The sequence below is a fragment of the Macaca nemestrina genome, chromosome 5 (genome assembly GCF_043159975.1).
Source record: "Macaca nemestrina isolate mMacNem1 chromosome 5, mMacNem.hap1, whole genome shotgun sequence".
NCBI lineage: Eukaryota > Metazoa > Chordata > Mammalia > Primates > Cercopithecidae > Macaca > Macaca nemestrina.
In genome coordinates this window covers 154,057,040-154,073,009 of record NC_092129.1, presented here as the reverse complement: position 1 = coordinate 154,073,009, position 15,970 = coordinate 154,057,040, and the positions used below count along the sequence as shown (strand labels likewise).

Below are 15,970 nucleotides of genomic sequence, written 5' to 3'. Positions count from 1 at the left end.
TATTCACAATAGGAAAGACTTGGAACCATCCCAAGTGTCCATCAATGATAGACTGGATTAAGAAAATGTGGCATATATACACCATGGAATACTATGCAGCCATAAAAAAGATGAGTTTATGTCCTTTGTAGCAACGTGGATGAAGCTTGAAACCATCATTCTGAGCAAACTATTGCAATGACAGAAAACCAAACACTGCATGTTCTCACTCATAGGTGGGAAGTAAACAATGAGAACACTTGGACACAAGATGGGGAACAGCACACACTGGGGCCTGTTGTGGGATGGAGGGATGGGAGACGGATAGCCTTAGGAGAAATACCTAATGTAAATGACGAGTTAATGGGTGCAGCAAACCAACACGGCACATGCGTACATATGTAACAAACCTGCACGTTGTGCCCATGTACCCTAGAACTTAAAGTATAATTTAAAAAAAATGTGAGAGAAAGGAATACCAAAATTCATTGCAAGGATCCTTAACAAGAACTACTTACATCGGAAGCAAACCACAGAGAATTGTAAGGAGCCATGTGACAGAGAGGACCAGGATGCCATGAAAATGACCTTGGCTAAAAATAGATCATTTAACCCTTGGCTCACTGGCATCTCTCCAGATTTTCAATTATACAATGTTCAATCTGCTGTGCAAGGTAATTCCATCTTGCAAAGGATTTGATGTTACATTCTACCACACATAAAACTGAATTAAACTTTTACAGAATTGGAAATGCACATCATTGATCAAAATAAATCAAACATGAAAAGATTAGGAAGAAATAACCAGTGATGGAATAGCAAATGTGAATGGAAAACAGAATAGGACTGCTAAAAAGACAAAAAAAACTTCAGAAGCACATAATAGCTGTGTTATTTAAAAATCATAGTGGTCTCCAAATGACTTCTTTCACATCTCATTCAATACCAGAGCAAAAGATGTTAAGTTTATTATGGAATGCCCACCAAATAGCTAGTTTTTGAAAAAACCTTGTTTCTCAATTTGAGCTAACCATTTCAGGCTACTGCTTCAAACCAAAGTTACTGGCATCATGCTAAGCTAGATGTGTTGACTGAAGTATGAGATTCACACTTTTGTAAATGAAAAGCAATTTGATTAGGCAATGTTTTTCTAAGTGAAAGCAAGTTTACTGAGAATTAAAGAAACAAAAGAATGGCTACTCCAGATAGCAGAGTTTTTTGTTTTTTAAGTGTAGGCAAATATTTAGTGAAGACGATATTTCAGTAAGAAAACTGGCGCTTGGGACATGCTTCCACTAAATTTGAGACATCTTAGACAGAACAAAGTTTTATTTTTGAGGCATTATTTTTATGGGATTGAAGTCTTGGAACTATTTAATCTAGTTACTCTATGTTCTCAACTGTGTTAACTCATTGAAAACAACATTGTTATTAAAGGTATTCACAAGAAAAATTCAGAGATACTGTTGCATCTCCTTTCTGTGTTTCAAACTGTTTTCTCCTAAGCACCCAAGGCTCTGTGATGTCTCAAACATTTAATCATTAATTTTAAAAGAGAAGCTTATTATGGAATTAGAAAAAAACTATTTTAAAATTCATATGGATCCAATAAGAGCTCATATAGCCAAAAGAATATTAAGCAAAAAGAACAAAGCTGGAGGCTTCATACTCTGCCACTTAAAACTATACTATAAGGCTACAGTAAACAGAACAGCATGATACTGGTACAAAAACAGGCACATAGACCAATGGAACAGAATAGAGAACTCACAAAAAAAGACTGCACATCTACAACCATCTGATCTTCAACAAACCTGACAAAACAAGCAATGAGGAAAGGATTCCCTATCTAGTAAATGGTGATGGGAGAACTGGCTAACCATATGCAGAAAATTGAAACTGGACCTCGTCCTTACACCTTACGCAAAAATTAACTCAATATAGATTAAAGACTTAAATGTAAAACGCAAAACTATAAAAAACTCTGAAAGAAAATCTAGGCAATACCATTCAGGACACAGGCATGGGCAAAGATTTTATGAAGAAATCGCCAAAAGCATCTGGCACAAAAGCAAAAATGGGCAAGTAGGATCTAATTAAACAAAAGAGCTTCTGCACAGAAAAAGAAACTGTCATCAGAGCAAACAGACACCCTACAGAATGGGAGAAAATTTTTGCAATCTATCTATCTTACAAAGTTCTAATATTCAGAATCTACAAAGAACTTAAGCAAATTTGCATAAAAAAACTTCATTCAAAAGTGGACAAAGGAGATGAAGAGACATTTCACAAAATAAGACTTACATGTGGCCAAAAAAATATGAAAAAAACTCAACATCACTGATTACAGAAATGCAAATCAAAACCACAAATGAGATACTATCTAATGCCAGTCAGAATGGCAATTATTTAAAAGTAAATAAACACCAGATGTGGCGAGGTTGTGGAGGAATAGGAAGGCTTTTACACTGTTGGTGGAAATGTAAATTGGTTCAACCATTGTGGAAGACAATTTGGTGATTCCTCAAAGATTTAGAACCAGAAACACCATTTCACCCAGCAATCCCATTACAGGGTATATAACCAAAGGAGCATAAACCATTCTATTATAAAGATACATGCATGTGTATGTTCATTGCAGCACTATTCACAATAGCAAAGACATGAAATCAACCCAAATGCCCATCAATGATGGACTGCATAAAGAAAATATGGTACGTATTTACCATGGAATATTATGCAGTCATGAAAAGGAATTAGATCAAGTCCTTTGCAGGGGTATGGATGAAGCCAAAATCCATTATCCTCAGCCAACTAACACAGGAACAGAAAGCCAAACACCACATGTTCTCACTTATAACTGGGAGCTGAGCAATGAGAACACATGGACACAGGGAGAGGAACATCACACACTGGGGCCTGCTGGGGGAGGGCAGTGGTAGGAGGAGCATTAGGAAAAATAGCTAATGCGTGCCAGGATTAATACATACGTAATGGGTTGATAGGTGCAGCAAACCACCATAGCACACATTTAGCTATGTAACAAGCCTGCACATCCTGCACATGTACCCTGGAACTTAAATTAAATTAAAAGACAAGCTAAAGGCATTAACGAAAATAATTAGATTAAAAAAACTTTGATTTTCAAAATCCTGAAACAAGTGTTTTAATTTTGCTTTAAACATATATTCAAATCCTTTAATACTGTTCCATTCCAGAGGTGCTGCTTAATTTCCTCTCTTGAGTGTGGCTTGGACTTAATGAGGCACTTCTGATATGGTCTGGCTCTGTGTTCCCACCCAATTCTCATCTTGAATTGTCATGCAAATTGTAATCCCTGTGTATTGGGGGAGGGGCCTCATGGGAGATGATTGGATCATGGGTATGGTAACTCCATGCTGTTCTTATGATACTGAGAGAATTCTCATGAGATCTGATGGTTTCATGAGGGGCTTTTCCCCATTTCGATCTGCATTCCTCTCTCCTGCCACCATGTGAAGAAGGACGTGTTTGCTTCCACTTCTGCCATGGTTGTAAGTTTCCTGGGGCAGCCTCCTCAGCCATGCAGAACTGTGAGTCAATTAAACCTCTTTCCTTTATAAATTACCCAGTCTCAGGTATTTCTTTATAGCAGTGTGAGAAGAAACAAATACAACTTAAAACTGATGGAGTAATGCTGACATAATAGTTTGTGACTCTGGGTGTAGAACATAAAACTCACTGCAGGCTCCCCCTTCTCTCTCAAGGTCTCTGGGATCATGAGCTCTAGGGGAAGCCACCTGCTGTGCAATAAGCAGCCCTGAGGCCTGAGTCAAGGTCCATGTGGCTGAGAACTGAGGCCTTCTGGGAACAGACAGCAAGGAACTAGGCCTTTTCCACAGCCATGTGACTGATTCATGTTTCATGTGAATCCTCAGCCCCAGTGAAGCCCTCAGACGATGCAGGCCTAGGCTGACAACTGGACTGCAACATTGTGAGAGGCCCTGAGCCAGAAGCACTCAGGGAAACCTCTCCTGGATCCCTGACCATCGGAAACTGTGGGAGATGATGAATATTTGCTGTTTTGAGCTGCTAAGTTTTACATAATTTGTTATGCAATAGTAAATAACTAATATATTTTCATAAAAGAGAATCTATTATTACATGTTAGTTTACATTTGCTCTAAATGTATCATTATTATTCATATTATTGTTATTTATACAGGGTCTCACTCTGTCACCCAGGCTGGAGTGCAGTGGCATGATCACCATGCATTGCTGTGTCGACCTCCTGGGCTCAAGGGACCCTCTGATCTCAGCATCCTGAGTAACTGGGACTACAGGCATGAAGCACCACGCCTGGCTAATTTTCTAAATTTTTTTGTAGAGATGGGGGTTTCTCCATGTTGCCCAGGCTGATCTTGAACTCCTGGAGTCAACAAATTTGCCTTCCTCTGCCTTCCACGGTGCTAGAATCACAGGCGTGAGCCACCACACCTGGCCTAAATTAATTATAAGACATTAAACATGTAACTTAGTTTTAAAAGGTAAGAAGAATGTCCATGGGTGAAGAGGATGCATTTTATTACCATTCACAATGATCACTTTACTTGAACTTCAATTTCCTACTGTGTCCCAATGAAACACGAAAGGAAGATCCAATCCTTGCTGGGCTGATTCTATGATGGCCTCAACAACCAGCTCCTGGTCATTCACCTTCCCCCAGTTATTCAACCAACTCTGATGTAGGTGCTGCTGTGAAGGGATTTAGCAGATATAATTAAGGGCCTCAATTAGTTGACTTTAGACTGGATTTATCTTGCTTGGACTGTCCTAATCAGGTGAGCCCTTGAAAGGACTGGGTTCTTCCTGAGCATAGAGAAACACAGTGTGAGAGGGATTCAGTGTGAGGGGTTTCCTCCACCGTGGGCTTTGAAAACGAAGAGGCTGTGTAGGAAAGAACGCTGTTGGGCACCAGGAATTGAGCGCAGCCCTCCCTGTCTCTATATTGACAGCCAGCAAGGAACAGGGACCTCAGTCTTACAACTGCCAGAAACTTCATTCTGCCACCTCTGTATAAGCCTGAAGGAGGATTCAAAATGAAAACACAGCTTTTGGAAGCCCAGAACAGATTCTCTCCACATTTTGCCCAGATTTCTGAGCAAGGAACTATAAGCAGATAAATGGGTGTTGTTTTGCTGGTCGTGGTAGTGCATGAATGAATTGATGAATTGATATGCACACTAGTTACATAAAATAAAATCTTTCTGAACTTTTTCAGTATTTTACATTTTATAATTTTCTGTGATGCAATTTAATACACTCATATTTCATTCATTCAGTCAACAAAAATTAATTTAATCCCTACGATGAACCAGGTGTACCCTCATATGCTCACGTGCCTGACATTCCAGAAGCTTCACAAGACCAAGGTGGAGCCACTGGAATGTTTTAGGTGGAGAAATGACACACTGTGACTCACAGGAGCAGGACCACTGTGGAGAGAACAGTCACGTAGCAGGTCATGGGACAGTGCTAGAGCCACAATTCGGGAGTGACAGGGTGGTGGGGACTAAGGGGAGAGGAGTGCCTGAGGGATGAGAGGGATGGAGGGAAGGGCTGGAGAAGCAGGAGGTGAGGAAATGGAGCAGAGGGAAAGAATTCGAAAGCAGCAGAATTCTTAGGTTTAAACACTTGTTTAATAGATTTTTAATACATCCGTCTACAGAGCCTCGCTGGGTGTTCTTTGCAGTTGACCTTTAATACCTTATGTGGGTCTGCCCGAAAACTAATTGTTTTTACATTAATCAGATTTTAAAAATACTAAGTGTTCCTATAAAATATACACAACAGTTAGATGTGGATTATTCCTAAAAACAGGCAGTGCATAAGCACTGGTGAGGGGCACTGTGACTGCATTGAGTGCTTGCCACTGTGAGGTGAATAAAGTCTGTACTGGCTCCTGGTTGCAACATAAAATAACACAGTGGCTATTTTGTATTAGGAGATGTCCTGGACTCACAAAGAAATGCAGGGCTATGGAATGAAGGTAAATATAAAATACTACAAGCGGGAGTCACAGATACATTGTCTGTGAAAATGAAACTTAGGAGCTTTGTGAGTCTTGTTGTAACGCTTTTAGACACATTTATATGTCAAGGGACCAAAGTCACATTTTCTACCGATTAGATACTGATCATTCAGGGATTACCAAGATTCTGCTACCCACTGTAGTTAATAAACAAAAAGCAAACTGGTCTCTGTTCTATCTCATGCACTCAGGCGCAACTTTTCCAGATTTAAAGAAAAAGAAAAAAGAAAAGAAAAAAAAGCCCTGTCTCTACACCTCCATTCCCAGGGCAAGCTCACTCTCTGGCACCAAGCTCTCTGGGGTGATTTTTCTTCTAGAAGAGTCCACTGGGACAGGTAAGGAGTAGGAGGCAGGGAGTCCAGTTCTGGGACGGGGAGTCCGTGATGAAAAGTGAAGAGAGAGGGACGGGGCCCATGCCGTGTGTTTCTCCCTGGTGTCTCAGACAGCTCCTGGGCCAAGACTCAGGGAAACATTGAGACAGAGCGCTTGGCACAGGAGTAGCGGGGTCAGGGCGAAGTCCCAGAGCCCCAGGTATGGCTCTCAGAATCTCAGGCTCAGAAAGCGTGTGTGGACTGGGGAGGCCCAGCGTTGGGGATTCCCCATCTCCGAAGGGTTTCTCTTCTCCCTCTCTCAACCTGCGTCTGGTCCTTCTTCCTGGATACTCACCGGGCGGCCCCAGTTCTCACTCCTATTGACTGTCGGGTTTCTAGAGACGTCAATCAATGTAGCCACGGTCCCGGTTCTAGAGTTCCCACGCACCCACCAGGACTCCGATTCTCCCCAGTCGCCAAGGATGGGGTCATGGCGCCCAGGACCCTCCTTCTGCTGCTCTTGGGAGCCCTGGTCCTGACCCAGACCTGTGCGGGTGAGTGCGGGGTCGGGAGGGAAACAGCTTCTTTGGGGAGTAGCTAGGGGTCCGCCCGGCGGGGGCGCAGGAACCCGGTTGCGGTGCCGGGAGGAGGGTCGGGAGGGTCTCAGCGCCCCCCTCGTCCACAGGCTTCCACTCCTTGAGGTATTTCCGCACCGCCACGTCCCGGCCCGGCCGCAGGATGCCCCCGCTTCATCTCCATGGGCTAAGTGGACGACACGCAGTTCGTGCGTTTTGACAGCGACGCCGCAAGTCCTAGGATGGAGCCGCGGGCGCCGTGGATGGAGCAGGAGGGGCCGGAATATTGGGAGGAGAAGACAGGGACCGCCAAGAGCAACGCACAGTTTTACCGAATGAACCTGCGGACCCTGAGCGGCTACTAGAACCAGAGCGAGGCCTGTGAGTGACAACGGCGGGGGCGCAGGTCACTACCCCTCCACATCCCCCACGGACAGTCCGGGTCTCCCCGAGTCTTCGGGTCCGAGATCCACGCCGAGGCCGCGGGACCCGGAGACCCTTGACCTGGGAGCAGCCTAGGAGCCGTTACCCGGTTTCATTTTCAGTTTAGGCCAAAATCCCCGCAGGTTGGTCGGAGTGGGGGTTGGACTTGGTGGTCGGGGCTGACCGCGGGCGCAGGGCCAGGGTCTCACACCATCTAGAGGATGCCTGGCTGCGACAAAGGGTCCGAGGGGCGCCTTCTCCGGGAGTATCACCAGCTCGCCTACGAAGGCAGGGATTACATCGCTCTGAACCAGGGCCTGTGCTCCTTGACCGCCACAGACACGGCGGCTCAGATCACCCAGCTCAAGTGGGAAGCTGCCGGCGAGGCGGAGGTTCATCCTCACAGGGGTAGGTACCTATTCGATGTGGTGTGTTTTTCCTCTCTACTCTCAGACCCTCAGCCAGTATCACTATTGGCATTCCTGATCCACTGGCTCAGAATTTCAGTACATTATCTGCCCGCGGGACACACCTCAGAGGGAAGGGGATGAAGCGTGGGCCATGACCAAGGCATCTCCTGGTCATATCACCACCTGCACCTCCCAGGGGCTGCCAGCCACACAGAGTCATGGACAGGTCTCTACAGACACAATTTAGTACCAGCTTGGATGAAGCCCTCTGAGGAACGGGGGCCAGCTTTCAGGATGTGCTGCGCGTATTAAATCAAAGACGTCCCTATGGTGCTGTGTTTACAGAAGGAAGAACACGTGGGTCCAAAAACCAAGAAGTTGAAACAGGTGTGGCTCCATGTCTCATCCCTTCTACTCACCCTCAGGGTGATTTTGCACTTCTCCTCTCCAATATCGGGGCTCTGCAGGGGAGGAGGTCCTGGTTTCCCAAAGGGGGCACCCTGGCAAGGAGACAAATGAGAGTCCATGGAACTACACATTATGGGTGCCCCCAGGGATGTTTGAGTAGTATGTGTCCAGACACAAGCAGGTGAGAAGAGGAGGAGGCAGGGCTGCTATCACATAAGGAAGGCAGAAGTGTGTGTGGAAATAAGAGATCCACTTGGAGGCCTTATGGTTCCCCTTGTCCTGTTGTAAATGTGAACAGAATCATCCAGCAACGCAGCCTGAGAGTGTTTGATATTCAAGAGCCCAGAACCCTCAGGAAGGAAGGATTGAGTGATACACCTAGATAATGTCCCAAGGCTCCGCTCCTGTGCTCTGACATCCTCAGAAGCCCTGCTTCCCATGGGCTGTTCCCAGCCAGTGACCGGTCACAGCAGGCGCACTAAGACAGGCCATTACTGGGAGACACGGGACTCCTCTGATGGCCAACGGTGGCTGGAGGACTCCTCCATGGCCTTGCTCAACCCTCCTTAGATTGCCTGTGCTCTAGAATGTGTCGAACAAACCTTCTCTCCTTCTGTCCAGCACTGGGGGTCACACTTGCATTGTGGTCTGCTGCCTTTTCCAGGGATTTCTGGCTCGCTTCGCGTATTCCCTTACAGGTGTGTCCCCTCATAAAATGCCGCAGACTTGAAGCTCATCTTGGCATCTGCTCCTTGAAGGACTTAGACTAAAAATTATTTCCATCTGCACATCAATAACTCTTACTTACTTCAACTTGTAAAATCCTTCTCTTCGTCCAACTTCTGCCACCCCCATAGAATCTATTTTACTTGTGTTTGTAGTATCTCTTTGAGTTAACGGATACTTGTTCTATTAAGCTATTAAATTTTGAGGTAGTTTGTGACACAGCACTTGATAACCATTAAGGCTTCCTTTTTTTTTTTTTTTTTCTTGAGATGGAGTCTCACTCTGTCGCTCAGGCTGGAGTTCAGTGGCTCAATCTCCGCTCACTGCAAGCTCCGCCTCCCGGGTTCACGCCATTCTCCTGCCTCCTGAGTAGCTGGCACTACAGGTGCCTGCCACCACGCCCGGCTAATTTTTTGTATTTTTAGTAGAGACAGGGTTTCACCATGTTAGCCAGGATTGTCTCGATCTCCTGACCTCGTGATCTGCCCGTCTCGGCCTCCCAAAGTGCTGGGATTACAGGCGTGAGCCATTGCGCCTGGCCAAGGCTTTCTTAAGTTTCCATTATTCCATGGATATTATCTACACATCTTTTAATACCTTTCATTTTAATAACATTAGCCATATTTGCCGTTTCCAACCCTTTCCTCCTATTCTTTTTTGAACATTTTTATTTTGTCTTTCTCTGTCCTTCCTTCCTTCTTTCCTCCTTTCCTCCCTCAGAGCTTTCTCCCTCCCTCTATTTTTTTCATAAAACCTAAGTGTTCAGGCTAAAAGGAAGCATCACTTGAACTTAATGCCAAAAGTATAATGCCATAATTTATAATATAAAAGTAAAGAAAAGGAAGTTATTAATTGAATATGAAGAAAATGTCTAGGGTGATTCTGTAGCCAAGACAGTGGCTTTTAATATTTAATCTCCTCCTTCAAGTGAATGTTTTCAGAAACACGAGCAACATGAGCTCTTTCCCATTCTTGGTACAAGCATTTGAGAAATCAAATTAGCCTTATCTAGTCTGATTAATGTCCATACACCGTATAATCCCACCGTCTGCCTCCTGATCATACACTCTGGGGACATTCTTGGCTATGTGTCCAGGAGACGTGTAAAATGGAATGTCTTATAAAACTACAATAATCCAGACAGTGTGAAAGTGAGAGACACAGAGATCAATGAACAGAAGTGAGAATCTAGAAAGACATTCTTACATTTTTTGTCAATTGATCGTCAATAAAGTTGCATAGGTAATACGAAGTGACACTTACCACCACATAAAATATAAGCTTGTCTAAAACACCAAAAGCAATGGCAACAAAAGCCAAAATTGACAAATGGAATCTAATTAAACTAAAGTGCTTCTGCACAGCAAAAGAAACTACCATCAGAGTGAACAGGCAACCTACAGAATGGGAGAAAATTTTTGCAATCTACTCATCTGACAAAGGGCTAATATCCAGAACCTACAAAGAACTCAAACAAATTTACAAGAAAAAAACAAACAACCCCATCAAAAAGGGGCTGGGCAAAGGATATGAACAGACACTTCTCAAAAGAAGACATTTATACAGCCAACAGACACATGAAAAAATTCTCACCATCACTAGCCATCAGAGAAATGCAAATCAAAACCACAATGAGATACCATCTCACACCAATTAGAATGGCAATCATTAAAAAATCAGGAAACAACAGGTGCTGGAAAGGATGTGGAGAAACAGGAACACTTTTATGCTGTTGGTGGGACTGTAAACTAGTTCAATCATTGTGGAAGATAGTGTGGTGATTCCTCAAGGATCTAGAACTAGCAGTACCATTTGACCCAGCCATCCCATTACTGGGTATATACCCAAAGGATTATAAATCATGCTGCTATAAAGACACATGCACATGTATGTTTATTGCAGTACTATTCACAATAGCAAAGACTTGGAATCAACCCAAAAGTCCATCAGTGACAGACTGGATTAAGAATATGTGGCACATATACACCATGGAATACTATGCAGCCATGAAAAAAGATGAGTTTGTGTCCTTTGTAGGGACATGGATGCAGCTGGAAACCATCATTCTCAGCAAACTATTGCAAGAACAGAAAACCAAACACTGCATGTCCTCACTCATAAGTGGGAACGGAACTATGAGATCACTTGAACACAGGAAGGGGAACATCACACACCAGGGCCTATTGTGGGGAGGGGGGAGAGGGAAGGGATAGCATTAGGAGATATACCTAATGTAAATGACGAGTTAATGGGTGCAGCACACCAACATGGCACATGTATACATAGGTAACAAACCTGCACGTTGTGCACATATACCCTAGAACTTAAAGCATAATAAAAAAAGAAAAAATATATAAGCTCAAACAAATTAGAGACCTAAACAGCTAAAATTTATGAGTTAAAACTATCAAATTTCTAAAAGAAAATATAGGAGAAAATTTTTGTGACATTGTGTAGTCAGGCAAAAGATTGTTAGATAAATTACCAAAAACATGATCTACAAATGAAAAAAGAGAGAGAGAGAAATTGGGCTTAGTTAAAATTTAAAACTTAAGTGCTTCAAAAGACATTATTGAGAAAATGAGAAGACAAGCCATAGATTGAGGGAAAAATTTTCACAGTTGATCACAAATTACATTTGTAATGAAGAACATCTATCCAGAATATAAGACAAGTTCTTAAACTCAATGTACAAAGACGAGCAACTCAACCAAAAATGAGCAAATCATACAAATATGCACAACTGACTTTTACAAAAGCACAAAAGCAATTCAATGAAGGAAGGAGCGCTTTCCCAACGAATGGTGCTGGAACAACTAGACAACCACAGTGGGAAAAAATAACCTGAGCCCAAACTTCATGCTTTATACAAAAAATAACTCAAAATGAGTCACAAGCTTTAATGTAAAACACAGAGTTAAAATGGCAAACATTGAGCCAGGTGTGGTATCACAGGCCTGTACTCTCAGCTACTCGGGAGGCTGAGGTGGGAGGATCCCTTGAGCCCAGGAGTTCAAGGCCAGCCTAGGCAAGAATTTTTTTTTCTAAAATAAATAATAAGTTTAAAACTTAAAATTACAAACCTTTTAAGAAAAAGTCATCCAAACTAAGACTGGACAGAGTTCTTAGACATAACACCAAGAGTATGTTCCATCAAAAAAAAAGTTAACAAATTGGATCTTATCAACACTAAAAACTGTTGCTCTGTGAGAGACCTGTGAAGAGCTAAAAAGACAAGCTACAGAACGAGAGAAGATATTTACAGACAACATATTCTGTAAAGACTGTATTCAGAATATATGGAGAAATTAAAAAACCCAACAGTAAAAATGAAATCCAAATACACAATAGGCAATAAGCAAGACATGAACAGATATTTCACTGAAGAGGATAAACACCAGGCTAATAAGCAGATGAAAAGGCAGTCAACATGATTATCCAGTAGGAAAATACAAATTAAAACCACAGTGATGAGAATGGCTGTAATACAAAATAAAGGTAGCAAAAGATGCTGGCAAGGATGCAGAGAAACTGGGTCACTCTTATATTGCTGGTAGGAATGTCTTTTTTAAAATGGGACAGTCACTCTGGAAATGAGTATTGCAGTTTTCTTCAAACTGAACGTGCAATTTACCTTATGACTAACAATTGCCCTCCTATGCACTTATTTCAAACACGGGAAATCTTTATGTTCTCGAAAATCCTCGGCACAAATACTCTTGCAGCTTTATTCATAATACCCCCAAACAGGAGTTAATGCAACTGCCTTTCAGTGGGTGAGTGAGATCTGCTGTTTGAACTCATAACTGAGTCACACAAGTGCCCTTTGTCAAGGCTACCATCCAGCTTCTCTGTGCAATAAGTGTTTTATGCATATTTCCCATTTTCTCACAGGAAATATTAAAGATGTGTACTCAAGGATCAAACTTTAATGAACATAAATTTTTTACTGCACCATCAAAGAAATTCTTAAATGGCAGTGCAGTTTGGAGCCACTGCCTTGGTTCTGCTGAGGTGCTGGGTGTGTTACCTACCATGGCATTTGCAGCATTAATGGAAAAGTCAACATAATGAAACAGGCAGATGGCATCTTGGTATTTCTGTGAAAACAGGTTTCCCTCCTGAACTCTCTGAAGGCAGCTCAGGGGACACACTTTCAAAATGGCAAAGATCGATTATGGTTCCTAGTGGGACACAACCCCTAGCCTATTCAGATTCAGCTCTCTCTCTCTCTCTCTCTCTCTCTCTCTCTCTCTCTCTCTCTCTCCCCCCTCTTTTCCCTCATTCTTCCAACTTATATTGTATAAATTTTCAAATGTGCAAATAAGCTGAAAGAATGGTGCAGTAAAATTCAAGTTACCACTCTGCCATATTTGGTTAATATCTCTTCATATACATAAAAGCAGAGTGTGAAGTGATGGATCACAGAGACCCAGAAGGGTAAGTGTGGTTGGCATTGGGTGTATAACAGAGGGATTTCTTGGTGAGTACAATGTGCTTGTCTCCAGTGCTGGATGCTCTGAAGGACCTGACTTTACCACAACCTATATAGCAATATAGCAAAATTGCGCTTGTGCCCCATGAATATATATGAATTTAAAAAATTAAAAATAACATCACAAGTCTCTTTATAGATACATGTAGACATGTTTGTATAGCATGTGTGTGAATGTGTGTGTGTGTGCGAGTGTGTGTCTGTGTAGAAAGGCAGCACAGGTTAAGAGATTAAGATTTTGTGACTGAACCATTCCAAAGTAACTTAAACATAAAACATACATGGATAAATGTGTCTGTGACAACAAACCTGAATACAAACATGAAAGAATATATCTATAAACACATCTCTGGATAGATAGCTTATGAACGAATTCCCTACCCCAGCTCCCTTACTGGTTACCCTGTGAACACAGGCAGGCAGGAAACAGGACCCAACTAGGTTCCCTCATCCTTCTCTTGCTTCCAGGCAGGTCCTGCATCCACTCCTGCTGCACAGGGGGCTCCCATCCCTGCCTTGGTCTGTTTCACAGGTGCTCCCCTAACTTTCTCTGCCACCACTGGTTTACCTGGATGGAGCTGAGGCTGCCCTGACCATGAACAGCACCACCCACCTGTGCCCCCAAGACCAGGAAGTTAGGAGGAACCACGCAACAGGATCAGGAACTCTCCCACCTCCCCAGTCAGTCTGAACTGATGGCAGGAGATACTGATGCTTGCTTTACTCATCCTCATTCCCAGCTCATTTATTCTTCATTAATTCCGTTCAATCTCCCCAACAGTCACTTCACCCCAGAAGCTGACTGACCTCTAATCTTTGTAATCAGGAAACCACAAAGCACTCTCTGTCACCTCCCTGATATCACCCTTCAGCTCTACGTCATCACATGTGAGCTCCAACTCTGCAGGGCAGGTGTCCCCCACAGAGTCAGCCCCTGAACATTGGCCCCAGATGTTCCCCCCATCCCTTCCCAGCCCTTTTGGTGTTGCTGTGAATCTGTCCCTCAATGAGAACTGGTGTGGAGATGTGGGGGAGGAGGGGAGATTTCTTTGTGCTGTGTCAAGTCATCGAGACAGACCTCTCCTTCTCTCCTGAACCTCACACTCTATCCCTTCCCAGACACATGAAATAAAATGCAGGCCGGAAATTTCTATTTAAGAGCTAAATATCTATAGTATAAAATATGAAGACAGAATACAATGGGGTAATGCAGGAGAGTGTGACAGAGATGACAGGACCTCAAGGTGCCAGGAAAGATGATCCTGGGCTCCCCACAAGGAGCCATAAGCAGGACACTCACTCATAAAGGTCACCTATAATAATACAATTACTGCATATGTAATATATCAAATATAATAAAAGAACAAAAATAATATGGCACAGCTGCAAGCACCTCATATATATTAACCCTTTTCATTCATCCAACCACAAGAAATAAATGCTCATAGTTTCCCCATGTCATGGATGAGGAAACTGAGGCACCAAGAGAGAACGTGCTGGTGAGACATAGGCAAGGAGCTGAATCCAGACCGCCTGGCTGCAGAGTCTAGCTGCCCTCAGTGGAGCCAGCGGACCCAGGAGCTGACACCAGAGACTGAGATCTCAGCTGTGCACTGCCCTGGTGGTCTCCTGTCCCAGCCAGGTGTTGATCTGGGCCTTGTAGGCTCATCAGCTCTGGAGAAAAGAAAGAAACAGTAAATGTTCCACTGGGTGCAGGGCGCTGCTTTTATTCCCTGAGGACTTCTCCCTCCTCAGTCACTCCAAAATCAGATTCACCCTTTCTCTGAGGGAAGACGACATCCCCACTTTTTTGTCCCTCCCATGACACTTTTCCCAGCCCCTGCCAGTCCCCTCCCGTGACTCCATCAGCATCAGCACCTGCCCTGTGCCCAGCACCCACCCCGGCAATGAGTGAAAGGACCCCAGGACTCAGGAACAAGACCCAGGAGGAAACTCAGTGCCCTTTCCTCCTCCTCTCACGCCTGACCAGCCCTGACACAGTGGGAAGCCTCCCCAAGAGAGGCCCTGGCCGTGTCTCCATGTCCTCCAGTCCTGGGCTGGGTCACACACACAGTCCTTCTACCCCTCAGACCCCAGGACTCCTCATCTGCAGAGGCACCTGCACACCAGGGCAGACCCTGCACACTGTGGGTTCTGCCCTCCACCTGCAGCTCAGCGTTTCTCCCCTCCCAGCTCTGAGCACACAGCTCCTAACTGGAGATCCCATCAGGAAGCCCTGAGGCTCACAGGCCCAGCATGGAAATATGTGGCTGCCATGGAGTCTGCACCTGACCTGATGCTGGTGATTCCCTTGCTCAAGGAGGCCCAGCCTCCCCTCCCCATAACCTGCATATGGACTGTGCTTGCTCCTGACTGTCCACTCACCCCTGGAAATGCAGTTCCACCCCAGGACTGCTGCTTAGTGGGGTTGCAAGCCCTTCCTGTCCCTTTCCTAACACGGCTTCCACCCAGGCCATTGCCATTGCTGCCCACAGGGCATCTTCTCCTTCTCCTTGTGGAGTAGGGTGTTTCTTCAGACCCCTCAGCCTGAGGCTGCCTCTATGCACCCTCTG

General features: G+C 44.1%; 1 pseudogene; it reads left to right on the top strand.

Annotated features, from left to right (window-relative positions):
- Window positions 1–5,965: 5,965 nt before the first annotated feature.
- LOC139363241 (uncharacterized) lies at window positions 5,966–7,324 on the top strand (annotated as a pseudogene).
- Window positions 7,325–15,970: the final 8,646 nt, after the last annotated feature.